Below are 22,962 nucleotides of genomic sequence, written 5' to 3'. Positions count from 1 at the left end.
ATGTCTTCTCCCTCTAGAAGGGTGGAATGCTACCCCCGTCACCAGAATTGGTGAGGGGGTAGTATTCCAAAGCGTATGACACCTTACACGACATGTTTTGATAAAGCCAAGCCAAAGTTAGCATCTGACCGCGAGGTTCATAATGCACTTAAGAGTATATGGTATGGCAATATCCTAGAACAGCTATAAGGACATGGTTCCGAAAGCTGCAGACAGGCTCAGCTCATGCTAGAGCACCGATGTGATGCGGCTCCTTCCCTGACCCCACCCGGACCTCCTGTTTTCGGACGCTCACCCTTCTCGGTAACCAGCACAGAGGCGTCCCTGGATACTGCCATGACAACCAGAACCCCTCCCCTCTCTTTCTTTCAGGAACCAATCCGGAGCGGCCTTTTCCCGGAAACACCCCCCCATTACCCCGGAAGTCCCTCCTCAGTTCCGGCCCCGGACCAAGGAAAAGGCGGAAGCGGAGACAGAGGCGGCGGTGGCGCAGCGATCTCGTGGCAGGAGACTCGGACCGAAGCTGACGCAGAGCAGGCGAACGAAGGAGAAGACGTGTAGAGTGAGGACTGGTGGAGTCCACAGGAGGTGGCTGAAGAGCGGCCGCAGCTCACCGGAGAGTTGCGGCGGAGCGTGTTAGTACTAGAGAAACCACCTCTTAAGCACACTAGGTGCATTGTATATACCTGCTGGCCATCACTGTAATATCCTTGTACAGCACATCACCACTTGTACAGCACTGTGTAAAAAGATTACCCCATCACGAACCCTCACAGGACACTCTTTTCTTTCCTTCTCTCCCTCCCTTCCTTCCCGATTCCGCCCCGCCTTCCCTCCCTCACGGTCGTTCTTTCGAATCCCTCCACTTTACTCCCGGTGTTGGTTACGGTTTGTGCTATAGTAAGTCCAGTTGGACTAACGGCTCCTTTTGTTTTCTTTTCTCCGATACCTCCGATACCTCCGAGGACCACCCCAGCTCCCGACCTCCCCGAAGACCCTACACCCAACGAAGAACCCGGAGAAGACCGAGACGCCATCCGGCGGAACATTGCCTTTCTCCTACTGTTTCCCACTCTCTCACTGACTCCAAGTGTGCAATAAAAGAAACGTCATTGCCCACTACATCCGACCTCCTTGCCTGATTTTCCAGCCCGCCGCCGTCCCACGGTTACAGGTGGTGTCAGAAGTGGGATTAGCTGGAAGCATGGAGGCCACAGTGAAGAAAATTGCGGAGACCCAGGAGCAGCTGGGAATAATGATGGAAAGGTTCCTTAAAAGCGCGGAGGACGATAGAGGCCAGCTACATGACGTCCTCAAGGGTCAGGGTTTGCACATGACCAAGCCATGGGGAAGCTCAGCGACGCCCTGGGTCAACAAAGACCAGTAGCCTCCCTCCCTTCGATTGTCCTGCAAAAGTACGTGCCGGGTGAGGACCCAGACTATTTTTTCACCAACTTCGAGAGACTAGCCCAGGCCACCTCATGGCCCATCGACCGCTGGGGCCAATACCTGGGACCACTGTTGACCGGCGATCTACAGGCAGCCTACCAGCAAGCCAACATCCAGGGGAACACTCCCTATGACGACATCAAGAAATGCATCCTGGAACGTCTGGGCATAGACGATGAGACCTATAGGGTTAAACTGCGGCAAGCCAAAGAAGGACCGCAAGAAACACCAAAGCCCTCTCCTTTCGTATTAAGGACCTGACCAATCGTTGGCTTAGACCTGACACCTCTTCAAAGGAAGAAATCCTCAGGAAAATCTACTTGGAACAATTCCTGGCTTCCCTGCATCCAGCCACCCAGAGATGGGTAAGACAACACGCCCGTCTCACACTCGACACAGCCGTAGAAATCGCAAGTGCCTACAACCGAGCCCAAGAGCTACAACGAGGCAGAGAAGAGCACCCCAATCGACAGCACAACACAGCTGGTGTTCGTCCACACCGACCGCCATAGCCAAGAAGGCCAGAGCCACCACCCCTGTTACCCGCTACTGTACTGTACCGACCACCCAACCCAGGACCACAATGTTATAATTGAGGGGGTTTCGGCCACATCGCCCGTATGTGCCCTCAAAAGGAAGAGTCTATGGTGGTCGGCCTCGTCCGGAACTATGTTTGTGCTACCCCAGGGGCCGCACCTTCCCCATTCCGCTGTCCTGTACACATTGATGGACATCCTGTCCTTGCCCTAGCCGAAACAGGGTGCAGGCAAAGCGTCCTAAGGCCTCAAGACATGTCAACTCCTGTTGGTCCTCTCACTGGCATGGTTGCCATACAATGCGTCCATGGCGACACTAAAAGGTATCCGACCGCTCGAATATGTGTACAACATTCCGCGGATCCTGGAACCAACCTCACAGTGGGACTTGTTCCAGGCCCGCCCAGGTTATTCTGGGGAGTGATTATTCCGGTCTTCCAAAACTCCTTCAGGACACAACAGACTCGTTTGCTTAGTGGTGGAAGGAAGCGCCCTTTTCTCAGGAACAGCCAGCACCAATCCCGGCTCCCAGCCCTAAGAAGACACGAACCCAGAAACGACAAGAAAAGAAGAGCTTTTCCAGCGCTTTCCCCGTAGTACCCGAAGACCACCCCTGGCAGACAGACAGGGAATTTAGGGCCTCACAAAGGGAAGATCCCCTCCTACAGGAAGCATGGGGAAGGGCCGTGGACAACGAAGACCCCTTGCAAGTAGGTCCCTATTTTTTTAAGAAAAATGGACTGTTATACAGGATAGGTGGGCCCCATCAGACTCCCCAGTTGTTGATTCCCGGCCCCTTCCGAGACAAAGTCCTATTTCTTGCCCACGGTCATCTCTTGGGAGGTCATTTTGGTGATGAAAAGACGAGCCAGTCCATTTTGGAGAAGTTTTATTGGCCGGGCGTACATCAACAGATTAAGACATATTGCCGAGAATGCCCGGTCTGTCAAAAAAACAGCAGACATCGACCCCCTAAGGTCCCCTTACACCCGCTCCCCCTCATTGATGTGCCCTTCAGCCGAGTCGGGATGGACATTATAAGACCCCTTATTCCCTCCCGACGGGGGTGTCGTTATGCCCTGGTCCTTGTGGATTATGCCACCCGCTTTCCTGAGACTATTCCCCTACGTCATCCCACTACCCAAAGCATAGCCAAAGCCTTAATCGCTATCTTTTCCAGGGTAGGGTTTCCCTGGGAGATCCTTACGGATCAGGGCACCCCCTTTGTTTCTAACCTCATGCGACAGGTGTGTTCTGAACTCGGAATAAAACAGATCAGAACATCCGCATACCATCCGCAAACGGATGGCTTAGTTGAGCGCTACAACGCAACGCTGAAACAAACACTAAAGAAACTATTGGCTCTGGAAGCCAAAAGATGGGAGGAGATGCTGCCATTGGCCTTGTTTGCCATACGATGTAAACCCCAGAGTAGCACAGGTTACTCCCCTTTCGAGCTCTTGTACGGCCGCCCTCCACGTACCCTTCTGGACATGGCCCAAGAGGCCTGGGAGGCCGAGCCGGACCGAACATGACCCCTCCCCGAGTACGTTGAAAATCTAAAAACCCACCTGACAGTAATCCGGGATATAGTCCGCCAAAACATGGAGAACGCCCAGACCTCCCAAAAGAGGCAGTACGATAAAGGCACCAGAAGCCGCACCTTTACCGTCGGAGACCTGGTCCTCTTGATGATGCCGTCTTCCGATCAGAAGCTATTGGGCCAGTGGCAAGGCCCCTATCCCATCCTCCGTCAAGTGACCCCTGTGACAAACGAGCTAGAACTAGACCCCACTCGGGGTACTACCCAAATATACCATATAAACCTCCTCAAGAAATGGGAAGGTCCCTGTCCTGTCCTGACTAGTTTCACCTACCACCCATCCCTCCCCTTTGATCCCTGTTTTGACCCCGAGTTAACCGAAACACAAAAACAGAACCTTCGGGATGTTCTACTACCCTTCCGCCAGTTGTTTTCTTCTTCTCCAGGGCGTACCTCGATTATAGAACATGCCATCCAAACAGAACCAGGGAAGGTAGACCGGTTGAGATCCTACCGGGTTCCCGAAGCCCGCAGGACCGTGATACAACAGGAAACCGACCGAATGCTGCACATGGGGATCATTGAACCCTCCATAAGTGACTGGAATTCCCCCATTGTCTTAGTCCCCAAACCCGACGGGTCGATAAGATTCTGCATAGACTTCCGCGAGGTAAACAAGATATCCACCTTTGACACATATCCCTTGCCTCGTGCAGACAAAATTTTTGAACGGATAGGAAAATCCAAATACATATCCACGCTCGACTTATGTAAGGGTTATTGGCAGATACCCCTAAGAGAGCAAGACAAAAAGAAGACTGCCTTCTCCACCCCGGGGGGAGGGGGGGTTATACCAATTTACCGTTTTGCCTTTTGGCCTTCATGGCGCACCCGCCACCTTTCAAAGAGCCATGAACAAGATCCTGAGGCCCCATTCCCTGTACGCTGGTGCATACCTTGATGACATTGTTATCTTTAGCGATAGTTGGGAACAACAACTGGATCACCTATGTCGAGTGGTCACCTCTCTGGGATCCTTTGGGTTAACCATCAACCCTTCCAAAACCACCCTAGCAGCCCAAACCGTAAGATACCTGGGTTTCCTCTTAGGCGAAGGTGTTATCAGGCCCCAACAGAACAAAATAGAAGCTATACAAGCCCTTCCTTTTCCCTGGACACGAAAACACCTCAGAGCATTTTTGGGCCTCCTCGGGTATTACCGGAGGTTTATTCCCAACTTCTCTCAGAGGGCTGCCCCCCTCACGGACCTGTTAAGGAAAACAGCCAGAACTGATGTCGCCCTACGAAACCCCACACCTTTGCTCTGGCAAGCCTTTATTGGCATTGACCACCGAGCCGGTGTTGGTAAGTCCGGACTACTCCCGACCCTTCGTGTTGCAGACTGACGCATCAGACCAGGGTCTAGGAGCCGTCCTCTCACAAAAGATGACAAAGGGAACGAGATCCCGATCCTATTTCTAAGTAGAAAACCATTTCCCCGTGAAATGAACTATGCTGTCGTAGAAAAAGAGGCTCTCGCCATAAAATGGGCTGTCGAGAGTCTCCGCTACTATCTGGAGGGCCGGGACTTTCTCATATATACTGACCATGCCCCGTTGGAGTGGATGGCCCTGAATAAGGGACACAATGACCGAGTCCTCCGCTGGTTTTTATCTTTACAACCTTACAGGTTCAGGACAATCCATCGAAAGGGCTCTGACCAGGGGAATGCCGACTTCCTCTCCCACTACCCCATCTCCCCAACCCGTACAAGAAGGACAGCTAGGGGAAGGGGATGTGATGCGGCTCCTTCCCTGACCCCACCCGGACCTCCTGTTTTCGGACGCTCACCCTTCTCGGTAACCAGCACAGAGGCGTCCCTGGATACTGCCATGACAACCAGAACCCCTCCCCTCTCTTTCTTTTAGGAACCAATCCGGAGCGGCCTTTTCCCGGAAACACACCCCCGTGACCCCGGAAGTCCCTCCTCAGTTCCGGCCCCGGACCAAGGAAAAGGCGGAAGAGGAGACAGAGGCGGCGTCGGAGCAGCGATCTCGTGGCAGGAGACTCGGACCGAAGCTGACGCAGAGCAGGCGAACGAAGGAGAAGACGTGTGGAGTGATGACTGGTGGAGTCCACAGGAGGTGGCTGAAGAGCGGCCGCAACTCACCGGAGAGTTGCGGCGGAGCATGTGAGTACTAGATAAACCACCTCTTAAGCACACTAGGTGCTTTGTGTATGCCTGCTTCTCTTTAGTGTCACTTGGCCTGGCCATCACTGTAATATCCTTGTACAGCACGTCACCACTTGTACAGCACTGTGTAAAAAGATTACCCCGTCACGAACCCTCACAGGACACTCTTTTCTTTCCTTCTCTCCCTCCCTTCCTTCCCGATTCCGCTCCGCCTTCCCTCCCTCACGGTCGTTCTTTCGAATCCCTCCACTCTACTCCCGGTGTTGGTTACGGTTTGTGCTATAGCAAGTCCAGTTGGACTAACGGCTCCTTTCGTTTTCTTTTCTCCGATACCTTCGATACCTCCGAGGACACCCCAGCTCCTGACCTCCCCGAAGACCCTAAACCCAACGAATAACCCGGAGAAAACCGAGACGCCATCCGGTGGAACCTTGCCTTTTTCCTACTGTTTCCCACTGTCTCACTGACTCCAAGTGTGCAATAAAAGAAACGCCATTGCCCACTACATCCGACCTCCTTGCCTGATTTTCCAGCCCGCCGCTGTCCCACGGTTACAACCATCTCACATAAAACCAAGAACTCTGCCTTCAGGATTGTTAAAGCCTGCCATAGGAGTGACTTATAGGTGCACATGTGTCTAGATATAAGGTTAGACATAGGAGTACTATATCTAAGCAAGGGGTGATTACACAACCTTGCCCCAGCTGAGTGATCAGCCAGTTGTGTCAGTTTGAATGGCCAGCCAGGGGTGGCAAAAGATATGCTGCAGCCCCTGGTAGGCCTTGAGTGCACCTATGCCCTGGGTACCTATAGTACACTGTACAGGGACTCATAAGAGTGACCCAAATCCCAATTGGTGATGTACCTAAAGTACATGGTGTGAATTTAGAGAGAGAACAGCAGGGCTGTGGGTCTGATTAGCAGGCCCACAGCCACATTAAGTCGAAAACCAGTGAAGCAAAAAGAAAAAAAATGGGGTGACCATAGGGAAGCAGACCCTAATCTCCTACAGATGGTTTGGAAGACACCACTGACATTGACCTACCAGTCACCCTTGATATAGAACAACTCTACACCAACATCCCACAAAGAGAGACACTAAATTGAAACGGCCCTGAGGAGTAACGAGTGGGCATCCCCGACACCCATTCTATTTATCATGCAATGTGCCACCCTCGAACTGGATGAATTTTTTTTTTAAATTTAACAACCAGCTTTTCCACCAGTCTCAGGGTACTTTAATGGAGAGTGCCTTCGCTCCCAGCGTGGCATGTCTGTACATGGCAACCTTCAAACAAGAGGTGATACAGCATGCCAGCAACCCCTTTGTAGATAACCTGAGACTGTGGAAGAGATACATAGATGATATACTCATCTACTGGAGGGGGATATGCAAACATGCATTGAGTTTTGTGAGTGGATCAATACCAAGAACTATTACCTGAAATTCACCCATACTATCTCAAGTTTCAAAATTCCATTCCTTGATCTGACTATCAGACTACAAGATGGTAAACTGGACACAACCCTTCACAAAAAACCTACTGACACAAATAGTTTATTACTTTACAGTAGTTACCAACCTAAAACTTTGAGGGACAACCTGCCATTTAGCCAATTTTTACGCATAAGGAGAAATTGTAGCTCGACACAGGACTACCAAACGGAGGCTGGTCTGTTGTCCACTAACCTAGTGAAATGAGAATATCCCAAAAATAACATCAGGACATGTATGAACCGCGCCCGCAACAATCATTGCGGGGGCCTTTTAGAAGTCAAAGAAAAGATACCTGACAACACCCACACTGGTGTGACCACTTTTACACCCAGGTCATAGATGATCAAAAAAGCAGTCAATAAACATTGGAGCATTTTGAACACAGGGGACATGGAAATTGCAAAACCCAGATTCGGATTCAAAAGAACTAACAATCTCAAAGATATGTTAATACACACAAGACCTAGCACAAAGTCAGCCACTACACAGAGACGCTTATGGGATCTCCCCCTGGCAACTGGGAATTTTTCCTGTGGGTCATGTACTGTCTGCCCCCAGACGAAACCAACTAAAGAAGTAAAACTCACTGATAATTTTTCATGGAGGATTACACAGCACACTAATTGCAACACCAGCCAATGCATATATTTATTGACGTGCCAGTGTGGAAAACACTATGTTGGTATGACCAAGAGAACAGTAAAAACTAGAATAACGGAACACAAGAGCAAAGTCTGGTGTCTCAAAACTAACACTAAACTATACACACACTGCTTGGAGAACAGACACCCCCTGAGAGCCTGAAATGTTTAGTACTAGAACCACACCCCCACAATACACAGACAGCCCTTTTCAGGTTAGAACAAAGATGGGTGTACCGCCTCGAAGCAGCGAATTGTGGCCTTAACAATGAAATCCCTAGGGGTTCCCTGAATGCATGAATTCGAACCCCACCCTGGTACAAGCCCTTGGTTACAGATTGACTGATAACGCCCACCACACAGTCGCCACTTATTCACCTTCAGAACAGGGGAGACAGATCAATGCTACCCTATTTTTCCACATACTACATGTCTCATTCATGCCTTTTATGACACTAGAAGGTATGAATCAGCACTCCTCGTATATCATTACTGGAGGCCCACCCGTGAGTCACCACAAACCAGACCCACGTCCCACTAAGCTGACCCTGTGAGAATTCCTAGTGTGAAGGCTGCTATTTTTTACATACTTATTAGCACACATTACGAAACACTACTGTATACTGACCAGCCCGCTGAGACATCTCCCACTGTAGTGAAGGAGGCTGTACTTTTTACCCCTTGCAGCGCAAGTCGCCACCAGCTATACTTAATGTATGACCCCCTTACATAACAATAACGGAGGTCTTTTAACCTGCCCAGCACTAAAGTCCGCGGACACATCTCCTGTTTTATTTAAGGAGGACATGTTTTTCACACCATGCAGCGCGAGCCGCTTTCGGTTAAATTTAATGTATGGTCCCTACCTCCTTAATCAAAACTGATGTCTTGATCTCTTTAGATAACTCAAACGGAGGCCGTTTTACCACTCCAGTACTCCACTCTAAGATGGCCGCCTTGTTTTCATGATCACGTGAGCACTTCACGCAGTCAACACTACCACATTGTGAGACCACACCCCCTCGACCGTCCTGCGCGACCCCCGGTGCCTGCTAAGAAGGATATTTAAGACAGCCTCTGTTGAGGCAGCACTACCTTCCTGGGAGCAGCGGAGCAGGGTAGGTCGGACATCGGGTTCCCAATAGGAGCATGTGAGTTATGTATGCATGGTTTTATGTTCCCCTGGTCTACGCCGGCAAAGTGGAGGTAAGAGGTTACTAAGCTAGGCTCTGTTTAGTACCCTGAGTGGGAGCGAGCCAATTCCACCCTGAATGTCTCTATTAAGGGTTGTCCTGCACATTACCAAGAGTCTGGGGCAAGGTTCGGGGCGTCATGGCTGTGGGCTCTGCTTCAGCTCATGATGGGTGGAGCGAGCCTTTATCTTTAACCTGCATTTCCACCTCCATCAAGCTACCGGCTTGTGCCTTGAGACACGCTTTATGTAGATTTTCGGAGGGCATGAATTAGCACCCGATTCGGGTCACTAACAAGCTGACTAGGACCCCGATATTTTTCCAACATGTTCCTGCACCAGACAGGATGCTACAAACTATGATAATGACCCCTGACAAATGTCTGTGTCTCCAGTCTTTAGTTTTCAGAGACACCACTTTATGGATGTTACACACTCCGCTGCACCTGATGAGGCTTAATCTTATACTATAATAGGTGAGTCCCTACTACACTCACCAACATGGTGCTGTCACAGTTTGCTCACCGCTATTTCAAGGGGGTTGCCAATGAAACCCCCTTGAAAGTGTTTTTCATGTTGTTTCTGGAATTGTGATGTGCATGATCAACACAGTTTTTAGTCTAACTATGCAACTTGAACACACCTCCATCGCCAAATGTGCAACTGATATGGTATGTTGTGTTTTTCCTTTTAAACTACAGGTCGCCTGACTTCTCCAAAGGGTAAACTCCGATGGGAGAGCCAGTGGTAGGTAGCAGTGCACCTCACCACTCACATGTAGATAGTTTTTCCTTTATTATTTTTCACGGTCCTGAAGAATCGCCGATGATCACTCCATGACAAGATTAGGGCGAGAAACAAGTTGACCATCTGGGAGTAGAGTATGCAATTTGTCACATTAAGAACAAAAAAAGCTACCCCGCCCCACTTATTTTATTCAGGCAGGGTCCCTCGCAGAATAAAGTCTTATCAAAGAGGACTTCCTTACCTGTTTTAATCACAACACACATCTACACTCATCTAGGCCCCTCACACCCACAGCGCCCTTAAGGCAAGGAACAAAAGATCTCCGATAAAGAGTCCCTTTAAGGGTGCCCGTTGGCATTGCAGCTCCGGCCCGATGAGGAGCAGGCTCATATGATGAAGCATGACACCTAGCTTGCTGGGTGTGTGAGAGCTCTAATTCCGAAAAGGAGGAATCCCCCTCCTTAACCTCCTGTAGTACTTTGCTATACTTGAATAGCTAACACATTTTTGCCAGTGGTTATTATATAACCTAGGAACTTTGTACCCTTCTTATTGTTAAGTGCATTTTGGGCTTGTACGTTGGACCTACCAAAGCCCAGAAAACCGTCCCTCCATTTTTGTTGATACCTGGAAAAAATGGCTGACTGATTGTTTATCAAGACTGCCTGCAGGGTTTGTGTCTGATGTAGTGTGTGGAGAAGTAGATTGGTTGGCAGCAGTGGTGGATGTCATAACAGAGGGTAGAATTTGTCACGAAGAATGGTTAGATGCTGCTAAAGGAGACGGTGTGTTCAGTGAAATTGCAAACTATCTCTGTGATGGTTGGCCTAGCAAAGTAAGTGCATTTTATGAGGCGGGGTGTTCCCGACAATTTGGTCAGGAATTAGCTATTGTCAATGGGGTGCTGATGAGAGGTGATTTGGGTGTAGTACCTTCTGTTCTACGGGAGAGAATATTCAGATTGGCACATGATAGACATATTGGAATGAGTGCGACCAAGAGACGTGTAAGGCCTGTACTGGTGGCCGGGTTTGGATTGCAATATAGAGAGGAACTTTAGAGGCTGCGACTTATGTGTGTGGAATGACAAATCGAAGAAGACTGTTAGTTACCCTCTTGTGGAATCAGACAAATCAGATGTACCTTGGAAGAAAATAGGGATTGATATTACAGGCCTGTTACAAGTGATGGGTAGTGGTTCCAATTCACCATTGTGGTACTTGACTATTTCTCTAGGTGGCCTGAGGTGAAAATTACTGGGGAAGTTACTGAAGAAACTGTGTTTGTGTTTTTGAAAGAACTGTTCATGAGAGAGGGTGTGCCTGAAATCATGGTCTCTGACAATGGTGTCCAGTTTGTTTCCCAGATCATGAAAGAATTTGTTCTAGAGCAAGGCATAGAGCATGTTTGGTCATCAGTGTGCTACCCACAATGTAATGGTCCGGTGGAGAGGTGGAATATGACGTTGAAAGAAGGATGGTGCTGAAGATTGGAAAGTGGCAATAGGGAAGATGTGGCCCGACAAATCTCCATTTGAGTCCATAGGGTCGCAGGGCACTTATTTCCAAAGGGGTGGAGCACATTAAGGTGATTGATGAGAGAGTGGCATGCAAAAATGATGATTTTATCAGTGGTGATTAGGGTTCATGTACGGAAAGGCTGCATGATTTGTAAAGGATTATTCAAGTATTCGGAGCCTCTTAAAGTTAAGAAGGTAAATAAATACACGCTTTTGTTGAGTGATGGCAATGTGTGGAATAAGAAAAAGATAGTGAAAGCTCCACTCAGGAAAGAACAAAAATATCAGAGTGTACTGATTCAGGAATACAGAGCTGGTGAGAGTAGTAAAGGCACCCCTAGAATCCTTAGAGATCATAATGAAATTAGAACTCTGAGAAAGCTTGATGATTTTATGATGTAGGTTTTATGATTTGGTTTGTTTCTTATTTATTTGGTATGACTGTAGTAACTCACGTTAACAATATTATATCCTTGTTTTTTTGGTTGGCCATGTGTTATTTCACCTTCTTTTGGGATGCATTGGCCAGTGTTTGGGAATGTCTTCTGTTTGATGTGTTTTATTTTTTGGGGGTTATATTCTAGGTTGTAATACTTTTGTTGGTTTATTGAAGGAGGGAGATGTATTGCAATCTGCTTAGTGTTTGTGTTGCTACTGCAGAATGTACTAAGTGTTCTGGCGTATAGCTGCATCCAGGTTCCAGAACTCAGCTTTCATGGGATGTTTATTGTTGAGGCTCCCTCTCGGTCTTAACAGAATACACTGACTTGAAAACGCAGCAGTTTCTAATGTAAATCTCTTCTCAAGTAACCTCCTGCTGATGAAGGCTACTGGTTGGTCTAGGCCCTCCTCATTTAACTGTGCTAAGACCGCCCCTATGCCATGCTCTGAAGCATCTGGCTGAACTATGAACTCCGTGGAGAAGTAAGGGGCCTTGAGTATGGGTGATGTATAGATGGCCTACTTGAGAGTATCAAAGGCTTTCTGGCAGGCCTCCGTTCAGATCACCTGTTGCACTGCTTCTTTGAACTCAGATCTTAAATCAAAAGTACTGAGGAACTTGACAGCTTTCAGCCTGTCTATGAGCTAGTCAGCTGAGGGGGTGGGGTCCATGCTAGTTTTTTGATGGAATTGAGACCCTTGTCGTCCACACAGAATCTTCACCCTTAAAGCCAGTATCTTAGAGATTTTCTCCTTGATACTGGCCCTCATCTTATCTGACAACCTGTAAATGTTGTTCTTAACAAGTTGACTGTCTCCAGTGCCTATTTCATGGACCAAAGGTGTGCGAGTCCAGTGGTGAAAGAGAACAGCAAAGCGAAATGTCCCAGTAACTGTTGACAGTCACTCTGCTGCTCTAGGTCAGAGTAGGGGAGAGGTTGGCACCTTCCACTGACCCATCATGTTTGGAGGTAATAGGGTGTGGAAAATTTGTCAGCTACCCCACATTCATCCCACATGGGCTTCATGTATGCTGACATGAAGTTAGTTCCTCTGTCAGACACTACCTGTTTGGGGAACCCCACCTGGGTAAAAATCCCCATCAATGCCCTGGCTACCGCAGGTTCTGACCTCAGAGGGATGAGCCTTGGGTTTGCGAGTGGCATGGTCCTCCAAGACCAGGATGAACCTGTTGACCAAAGCTATCTTTGGGTCCAAGGGTCCAACAATGTCGGTGACTACCTTCTTAAAGGGAGTACCAATGACAGATAATGGGGTCAGGGTATCCTTGAGCTTTTACCCTGCCTTCCCTCTGTCCTGGCAAGTGGGACAGGTCTACTGAATGCATCTGAGGCTGTCTTTATCAGGGGTCAATAGAAGTGGGCAAGAAACTTTGCAAAGGTCCTGCCGGGCCCTCAGTGTTCAGCCAGGGGTCTGTCATGAGCCAAACCTAGAGGTAAGGTCCTCTAACACTGGGGGACCACTAACACATGGGCTGCTCCAGATCCAGGAGGCTTAGGCTTGCTACATAGGAGATTATCAGCCTGATTCATGTACGGGCCGTTTTGCGTGTCCCTAATAGCGATTTATAGCGACTCGCTATAGAGGAAACGCAAAACGGCATTCATGTACTTTTCGGGGAAAAAATAGCGACTCGCACGCGGGCGCTAAAGCCGTTAGCGACCAACTAAAAACGCAGAAAAATCGCTATTCCCGGCTACCTGCGACCGGGAATGCGACTCGCAATCCCGTGCGACCGGGAATGCGACTCGCAATCCCGTGCGACCGGGAATGCGACTCGCATTCTCGCGCGCTCGGGAAAACGGGAAGACGCATTCCGAGCACCGTGATGACATCACAACCAGGAAGCAGGCAGTTCCCACCCCCAAACACCACAGTGACGCTAACCTACGAGTGAGCACGTCGGAAAGCAGACGCCAAACCACCGATAGCGACTCCAGAAACGCCAGAAATAGCGACCGCCATGTCTGAGGAACCTGTCCCTGGCCCCAGCAACAGCGCCGGACGAAAGCGCAAGCTCAAGTTCTCAGAGCAGGAGCTCGAGAACCTAATTGAAGGGGTGGTGGCCAACCATGACAGGCTGTTCGGCCTGAACTCCAGGAAGGTCCCAGAGCAGGACAAGCGGAGGATCTGGCTGGGGATAGCCTCCAGCGTTAACTCGGTGGGTGTGGCCGATAGGTCATTGGAGGAGTTAAAGAAGCGCTGGTACGACCTCCGAGGTCGTGCCAAGGAGAGGGTGGCGGAGCGGCTTGGTGAGGCTTCGGGCACTGGAGGTGGCGGACCGACAGTCCCACCCAACACACCCCTGGAGGACCAGGTTGAGAACACCTTGGAGAGGGAGGCGTGCGTTGGCGTGACCCCTCTGGACTCCTCCCGCCCCACCCAAGACACCCAAGGTAAGTGGCATGCGACTGCGACCCTGTCCCCTATGACCGTCCCTGACCAAATAGGCTCACTCATTGGCCCTTAGTCATGCCTATGTTGTGCATCAGGAAATGCCCTGAAGCATTGTGGGAGATGTAGTATGTCCACAATGTAGTAGTACCACAATGCAGCCAGAAAGGTTCCAAAGTACGCAAATCCACAGCCATCCAGGGAATGTCACCCAGCATGCATGTAACATCTGCACGTCTGACAGTCACATGCAACTAATGAGTATCCACTTACCCTCACAGGTGGCGCAGATAGCAGTGACAGCGAGAGGCTGCAGATTGATGAGGAGGCCCAGGAGGAGGAATCACTACCCGAAACCCAGGCACCAGCCCCTGCCGCTGCACCAACACCTGCAGCCAGGCCCCCCACCGTACCAGCTCCTGCATCTGCCGCTGCACCAACACCAGCAGCCAGGCCCCCCACCGTACGTGCTCCTGCATCTGCCGGCCCACCGGCTGCCAAGGCCAGGCCCCCCACCGTACCTGCTCCTGCATCTGCCGGCCAACCGGCTGCCAGAGCCAGGCACCCCACCAATGTGCCTCCAGTTCCTGCCGCACCAGCAACACCTGCTGCGCCACCACCTGCAGCTCGTGCAACGAGATCTGGGCCTGCGGCAACACAGCGGCCGATCAGCAGGAGGGGCAATGGGCATCTCCATGCCTGTATGAGCGTCGAGCGGTGCATGCTCAGAATCCACCAGCGCCAGTCGCAGCAGCAAGGAGCCATCCAGCTCCAGCTGCATAAAATTGGCCGCAATGTGGCGGGAGTTGGAGACAAGATGGACCGCATGACGGCGGCCATGTGCCGCATGACTGCAGCCATGGAGGATAACACTGCTGCGCTCATCAAACACCGCAGTGTAGCAAGCAGGCGCCACTACCAGCTAATGAGCCGGCTGTCGTCCTATAGTAGGTCGAATTATGTGGCAGCAAATGCCACCACCCAGTTGTCGCGGCGCTCTCTCACCCAGCAGCACCAACTGGTCCAGTGCTGCGAGGACATAACCAGGGTCCTCGAGCACCTAACCACCGCCGTGACGGCACTTCACACACCTGTGCTACCGGCCACTGTAGGGGGAGACGATGCCAGTGAGGGTGCCTCCAGCGTGAGCAGCCAATCTGCCACGCAGGTCCCGCCACCTAGGCGCAGCACCAGGGCAACGCCTGGTACAGCTGCCCAGGATGAGGATGAGCCTCACAGGCGCCTGGGCATTACGCGCCGGAGGCGCCTTTGACACTGTCTGAGGGACACTGCCACAGGCTGACGCTAAGCCTGCCAAGAACCTTCTTCACACTGCAGTATGCAGGAATACTGTAATTTGTAAATAGTTGAAACCATAACCTTATTCTTGTGAATGAAACAAATACATTTATTTTGCTGCACACATTAGCCTTGTGTAATCATTACATTTTGCATGCAATTGTGATATGTGGGTTGGGGGAAGAGGGTGGGCTAGAAATTGTTCGCTGTGATGTGGTTGCGACGTCTGTGGCCTTCAGCTGGGTTCTCCCCGCGTGCATGGTGCGCATGTGCTGGTGGCCGGTCGTCCTCCTCAGATTCACTGCCTGAGATGTCAACAGGTATCCGGCGCTTGGTTGCAATGTTATGAAGCATTGCACAGACAGCCACAATGCGGCAGCACGCTGCAGGACTGTAATACATCGCCCCACCTGTCTTGTGCAGAATACGGAACCTGCTCTTGAGCAGGCCAAATGTCCTTTCTATACAGTTCCTTGTCCGGATGTGCGCAACATTGTAGCGCCGTTGCTGAGGTGTGGCAGGGTTGAGGTAAGGGGTCAGGAGGTATTCCCGTAGGGCGTAGCCACTGTCACCTGAATGAGAGGAGCAGATGTTGATTGCCTGTGCAGCGCAGTTACTTCATAGCAATGTGACATTGTCGACAAAGTGTACTTACCAAGTAGGTGTCCTTCCCCAAACTCTCCCCTGAGCAGTCGTGTGTGGAGTCCGCTGTGCCTGAAGATAAAGGAGTCATGGGTACTCCCTGGGTACTGGGCCACAATGTCAGTGATGATGGTCTTGGCATTGCACACCATCTGTATGTTGAGGGAGTGGTAGGACTTCCTGTTGCGGTACATATACTCCGTGGCAGCTGGTGGGCAGATGGCGACGTGGGTACAGTCTATGCAGCCGAGGACATGGGGAAAATGGGCGACATTGTAAAATTGTAGTTTTGTCAGGTCCAATTCCTGTTGGCTCGTGGGAAATGTGATGTGGCGGTGGAGCTGGCTGAGCATGGCGTCAACAAAAGTGTGGAGGCAGCGTGACATGGTGGGCTGGGATATCCCCCCAGCAGCGGCTACTATGCCCTGGAAACTGCCGGAGGCCAGGAGGGGCAGGCTGCACAATACCTGCACATGTGTAGGCACAGAATTGTTTCGCCTTGTTGGGTGCTGCATGATGGGGTCGAGTTCTTGTATCAGCCAGGTGATCATTTCCCCATTCAGCCTGTATTTAGCATAAATCTGTTCTCTGGTTTGGCCCAGCAAGGTGACCCGCTGCCGGTAAATCCTTTCCTGCCTCATGCGTCTCCTCCGTGCTGCTCGCTGTAGCCTTCGCCGCCTCACCACCATGTACATCCCTGGCATTGTGGAACGCCTACTGCTGCTGCTGAATGTCCTTATGTGTGATTGGTCAGGCCTGGACCTGTTGGTGATTGGCCAACAGTTTTTCAAATTTTACTTAATCATGGATTTTATGGTTACCACCTGCTTTGAGTTGTCCTTAAATTGCGCCGCGCAAACGTGCGAATTTGCGCTTTTTCGCTATTGTATTATTTTCATGAATGCCGATTGAGACAATATTGCGTTTCGCTATTCATTTCGCAGATTCCGTGGTTGGTCGCTATTTCCGTATCGCTAATGCTCGACTACCCGGAGTCTGCGACTATTATAGCGTAATCGCAATTTAAATCGCTATTCTGTGTTTGTGAATTCGCTATTTTGTACTTGAATGCCGATTCCGTGTTTTGCGCCCGCAATTGCATTTTCGCAGCCATTGCGGGCGCAATTTCGCTTCATGAATCAGGCTGTATATTTCCAATATACAGGTGATCTCTGGAGCGTCCTTGCTGCCTGGGTCTCAGCTTGCCACCTCAATCTCTCTAGAGTGGGACACTCTTTCTGTGCCTTGCAGAATTACTCCCTGGTGGGCCCACCATCAACTTGCCAACCAGCAACTCCAGGCAGGTCACAAAGGATATCCTCCCCGGTTGGCTCAGGGGCATCCTCCTCAGGTGCCCCATCAACTTCGACCATGGGAAATTCAGGGGCTCGTTTCCCATACCACATGCCCCTTTCCTTCTTGGCAGCTGTCTGGGCCATCAATCGATACCCCAGATGCCATTGACTCTCTTCCTGGGCAGCCATGTATCTTGTGATCATACAGAATCATTCAGGCAATCTCAACATCTCCAAGTGTGACATGAGCTCAACCTCCCTCCAGATAGTGTGTTCCAGGCTGTTGCCCCACAGAAATCTACAGACATGGCCGTACTCACAGTTACTTTTAGAACACCTGAGATCCCCCACTCAAAGGGAGCCAGACCCACAGGTAGATAGCTCTCACGATTGTCGGCGACTATGATTTGGTGGAATGTGTTGGACCTGGCCAGAGGACACCAGCTGACAATTTACAGTAGTTATGCTGTCTCCTGTGTCTCTTTGAGCCTCCTCCCATTGCCTATTGATGTTGACCTGTGGATGTACATAGAAATATTGGCAAGCATATGGGCTTTTAGCACCATCTTCGTATCCCCCAGGGAAACTAGGGTCCCCTCTGTCTACTCCTCAAAGCTAACTGGGACTACCTACTCCCAGAGCGCTACACTCGCCAACCAAGGTGTCTGCCAACAGGTGGGGGGCTGTGCCCTCTTGGAACATTTGGAGCTGCCCTTGGAATGCCCATACTTGCAGCACTCTGTACTTTGGGGTACAAACCTCCCTGTCTGATTGTCAAAGAACACCTTCTTCTTAGGCTTGTTGTATAGCATATTAGGACCCTAGTGTAATTTTCCCGATTCATGTCCTTATATAGGTATAAATCACCATAGTCTTATACAGGCATAGTAATCATAACCATATTTAGACATAGCTCATGCAGTCCAAATACGGCATGGCTACTTCCACTAGTTCCGAAAATCCACAATGATTTCTTGGAAAACTCGGCTTCAGCAGCTAAGGACTTCCCCTTGCTTGAATATTGAACTCATGAAGTTTTCAAAGAACTGAGACTCTTTGATGACGTTATTATGTCCACCTTTACATCAAACTCGGCACCTTCAAGGTATAAATATGCCCAAGCAAACACACGCTGGTTTGGAGCAGTTCGACTATCTACTTGCCCGACGCATCCTGCTACAGCAAGTGCCGAAGGAAGCCGACCCTCCAGCAGCCGCACTGAGAGAGACGCGGTCTTTTCTCTTGCTGAGAAATCCAGCTCCAGTGTTTCCAAGCTACCATTGCGGGTTGTTGGGAAATCGAGTCCTGAGACTGACCTCCTTCATTCTAAACCAAGGTACAGAGCTGATTAGACCCTAAGAGAAATCTTGGATAGATTCTTGGCAAAGAATACTAAATTCATGCTACACCTCACCTACCTCTTCCCTCATACTAGACTTAGGTTAGGTACATCGGGGTAGGTGTATTTTAGAAGTACCAGTTGAGTACTTTTTAGCCTTTGTTATTTATGTATGTTTTTATTTATGGTCTAGGAACCATACAATGCTTTTAAAGTATTATTTTATAACACTCTTCTTACTGTACGCATTATACTTTGCAACCAGTATCACGATTGTAGCAGTTCATTTCTTCTGCTTGAGAAAGAAGTCTGTTCAATAAATACTTTTATTGACAACGCCCGTCTCTCTATTTCTCTGCACCTCTGGTGAAACGAAGCTTGCACGAATGACTGAGTAAAATATCTATCTATTGTTTCCACAACTCTGAAGATCAGTTTTATCTTCGGGAAACAAAGTTGTTATGTTTATGCGGTGGTCAGAAACTAAGGGCCAGATGTAGGTAAATAGTATTTACTGATTCTAAAATACTGAATTTTACTGATTCGGTATTTTAGAATCGATAAATGCTATGTAGCAAAAAATTCGGTAAAAATGACTGAATCAGTAAGATATTTACCCATTCATTTTGACCGTGCCCCCTATGTACAAGGGTGGCGTACATAGGAGGCAACGTCAAAATTAAGACCAGGTAAATCTGGTCTTAACTTGGTGACATTATTTCTCCTCATTTCTGCTTTTTCCATGTGTGTTGCCTTGTGCAGCACACATGGAAAAAGCTAATTTACATGGTTTATTTATGTACAGGAAGGTGTCAAACCTTTAAAAAAATGTCATTTTGTCACTTTCATGTGTGCTGCATGAAGCAGCACACATGAAAGTGACAAATGTTATTTTAGGATTGTTTATGTGCAGGAAGGGACACCTTCCTACACATAAACAATACTCCCCTACTCCCCTGCACACAGACACCCTTGCACTATGGTGCAAGGGTGCCTGCCTTGGCGCTAAGTTGCTAAATTTAGCGCCATTGCAGGGGGAAATGCAAGGCTGCACCACATTCTTGTAAATATGGTGCAGCCTTGCATTTCAGAAGTGGCGGAGCACGGTATTAAGCACTCCTTTGTACATATCCCCCTATGTTTGCCAGCTCAAACTTCATTAATGCAGGTGTGGTCTCAAGCACAACAGTCTTCGAAAGGATTTAGAGAAAGCAAGAAGCCAATTAGGTAGAGTTTAAAAAAATGAATTGGTCTTAAATTATTTAGGTGGGGTGGTAGTGTAACAAAACATTACTGTATGGTACTGCACAAACACAAGTACGAACACAAGTCTAAACCGTTACTGCTGAACACCAGTGCAAGAAAATGGGTTGTTGGTTGACTAGGGTGTAAGCGCTGGTCAAGCAGCAACCACAATCCTTGTTAGGGTAATTCAGACGTAAACCCCAAATTAACCTGTGCTCAGCCCCTTGGTAGTTTGGCACAGAGCAGTCAGGCTTAACTTAGAGGCAATGTGTAAAGTATTTGTGCAACACTTCAAACAGTAAAACAGTGAAAACACCCCACAAAAGGAGCCCACAAGAGAACAGATTTAGAAACATAGAGTAATTTTGAATAAAGAAAACAAGACCGAAACAACAAAAATGCAATTAGGAGTGCCAGAGATATTGAATTTTAAAAGTTGTAGTGAAAAAGTGCCAAAAAGTACAAAGCGCCAATTGGAGATATTTGGTCCCGCCAGTCTAGGGAGTCCATCACCACCCCCTTTTGTACCGCTTTGGCCGCCATAAGTTGGCAGGGTATGCTCAGACGTGAGTCCCTTGCTCACTTTGCCACTGGATTCAAGCAAGCCGGGCTGAAGACGGCTGAAATACCAGAAACCGGTCCTCGGAAGCTTGTTTCCGGTCCAGGGAAGGCATGGCTTGGCAGTTCGGGCTGGACTGTTCCCATGAGGCACAGGGTCAGACTGATTTGCATATGGCCATGTCTGAACTGGGGTGGCAGAGTGGGCTAAAGAACGGTGATGGATTAAACCCAGATCTGTTGACTGAGTGTGAGTGTTTGATTGGTTCAGAATGCTGAGTCCATCACCACCCCCTTTTGTACCACTGCCAGTAAACCTAGCAAACCTAAACATTTTTTAAAACTAGATAACCAGAGTAATGCAGGATGGGGTGACTTGTGTGAATGTCACCAGGATCTGTTACCCAAATACCATAGCAAATCTCAAACTATGTAAACAGAAAAAAATAAATTCCTCACATTTCTGTGAAGGAAAGGTCTGGAATCTTCTTGGATCCACATAATTCCACCCACCCTGCATTCCCCAAAGTCTCCCGATAAAAATGGTACCTCACTTGTGTGGGTAAGCCTAATGCCCGCGACAGAAAGCAGCCCACAATGCAACATGGACACATCAATTTTTTCCAGGGAAAACGGACCCTTTTTTATGCAAAGTACCTAGCTGTGGATTTTGAACCCTAGATCAGCCAGCACCTAGGGAAACCTAGCGACCTATACATTTTTTAAAACTAGACACCCAGGGAAATCAAGGATGGGGTGACTTGTGTGGCTCTCACCAGGCTCTGTTATCCAGAATCCCTTAAAATACATTTTGGGCCCTTGCTTACCGTGGGCACTTGGCCCACCCACACGAGTGAGGTATCATTTTTATCGGGAGACATGGGGGAACACTGGGAGATAGAAAAATTGAGTCAGCCTGGTGATCCCACAACTTTCCCACACAGAAATTTGAAAAAAATCTGAGGCAGGACTCCCCCGGGTGTCTAGTTTTCAGAAATGTGTGGGTTTGGTAGGTGTCCCCAGATGGCCGCCGAGCCTGGGGCCAAAAACCCAGACGACCCCCCCCCCCTTGCAAAACCAGGTCATTTTGTGATAGGTAATTTTGTTGTCTCCACAATAAGTTTTGGGCCCTTGCCTGTCACAGGTACTTGTGGTACTTGTCCCAACCAAACAAGTGATGTATCATTTGTATAGGAAGACTAGGGGAATGCTAGGTGGTAGGAAATGTGTGTCAGACTGGTGATCCCACAACTTTCCCATGCAGAATTTTTGGAAAATGTGAGTTATTTCAGCTAAATTTGAGGTTTGCAGGGGACTATGGGTAGGAAAACGTTAGGGGGGTCCGTGCAAGTCATACCTCCCTCGCCTTCCCCGGATGATTTCAGAAATGTGTGGGTTTAGTAGGTTTCCCTAGAAGGTCGCCGAGCCAGGGGCCAAAATCCCAGGTGACCTCCCTTGCAAAACCAGGTCATTTTGTGATAGGTAATTTTGATGTCTCTACAATACGTTTTGGGCCCTTGGCTGTCTCTGGCACTTGGCCCACACACAATAGTGGGGTACCATTTTTACCTGGAGACCTGGGGGAATGCTGGGTGGTAGGAACTTTGTGTCAGCCCTGTGATTCCACAATTTTTTCCACACAGAAATTTGAGAAAAAATAGATTTTTAACTTTGAGGTTTGCATGGGATTCTAGGTAGGAAAATGTTTGGTGGTCCACACAAGCCATACCTCCCTGGACTCTCATGTGTTTCTACTTTTCAGAAATGTGTGGGTTTGGTAGGTTTCCCTAGATGGCCGCCAAGCCGGGACCAAAAACCCAGGTGACTCCACTTGCAAAACCAGGTTGTTTTGTAACAGGTAATTTTGCTGTCTCCACAATAAGTTTTGGGCCCTTGCCTGTCGTGGGTACATGGCCCACCCACACGACTGAGGTACCATTTTTTTCAGGAGACCTGGGAGGAAAGCTGAATGGTAGGACAATTGTGTTTTTTCTGATAACAGAAGATTATGACACAGTAATGTAAGGAAAATGTAGACTACATACACATTTTGAAGTTTGCACAGCATTGTGAGCAAAAATAAGTTGTTGCGATCCATGAGAGGCACACCACTAAATACTCCCCATTTGTTTATGGTTTACAAAAATATTTAAAGTTGGTGAATTTTCCCTAGAGACAAACTACACCTTATCACAGAAAAACAGATAAGACAAATATGACTGCCTATCCATCTGTTCTCAAGTACACACACATAATGGTAGGATATGGCATGTGAAAGGTTCAAAATTTATATTTTATTAACAAGAGATTTCACAAAAAGGAAATGCACTGTTAATAATTATAAGGTTAAAAACCTGAACCAATGACTCACAGCTTGTGAGCTGTAAGCCACGTCAAGGCACCAACCTC

Source organism: Lissotriton helveticus, chromosome 8 (genome assembly GCF_964261635.1).
Source record: "Lissotriton helveticus chromosome 8, aLisHel1.1, whole genome shotgun sequence".
In the NCBI taxonomy this organism is placed as follows: domain Eukaryota; kingdom Metazoa; phylum Chordata; class Amphibia; order Caudata; family Salamandridae; genus Lissotriton; species Lissotriton helveticus.
This window is presented reverse-complemented; position numbering follows the sequence as displayed.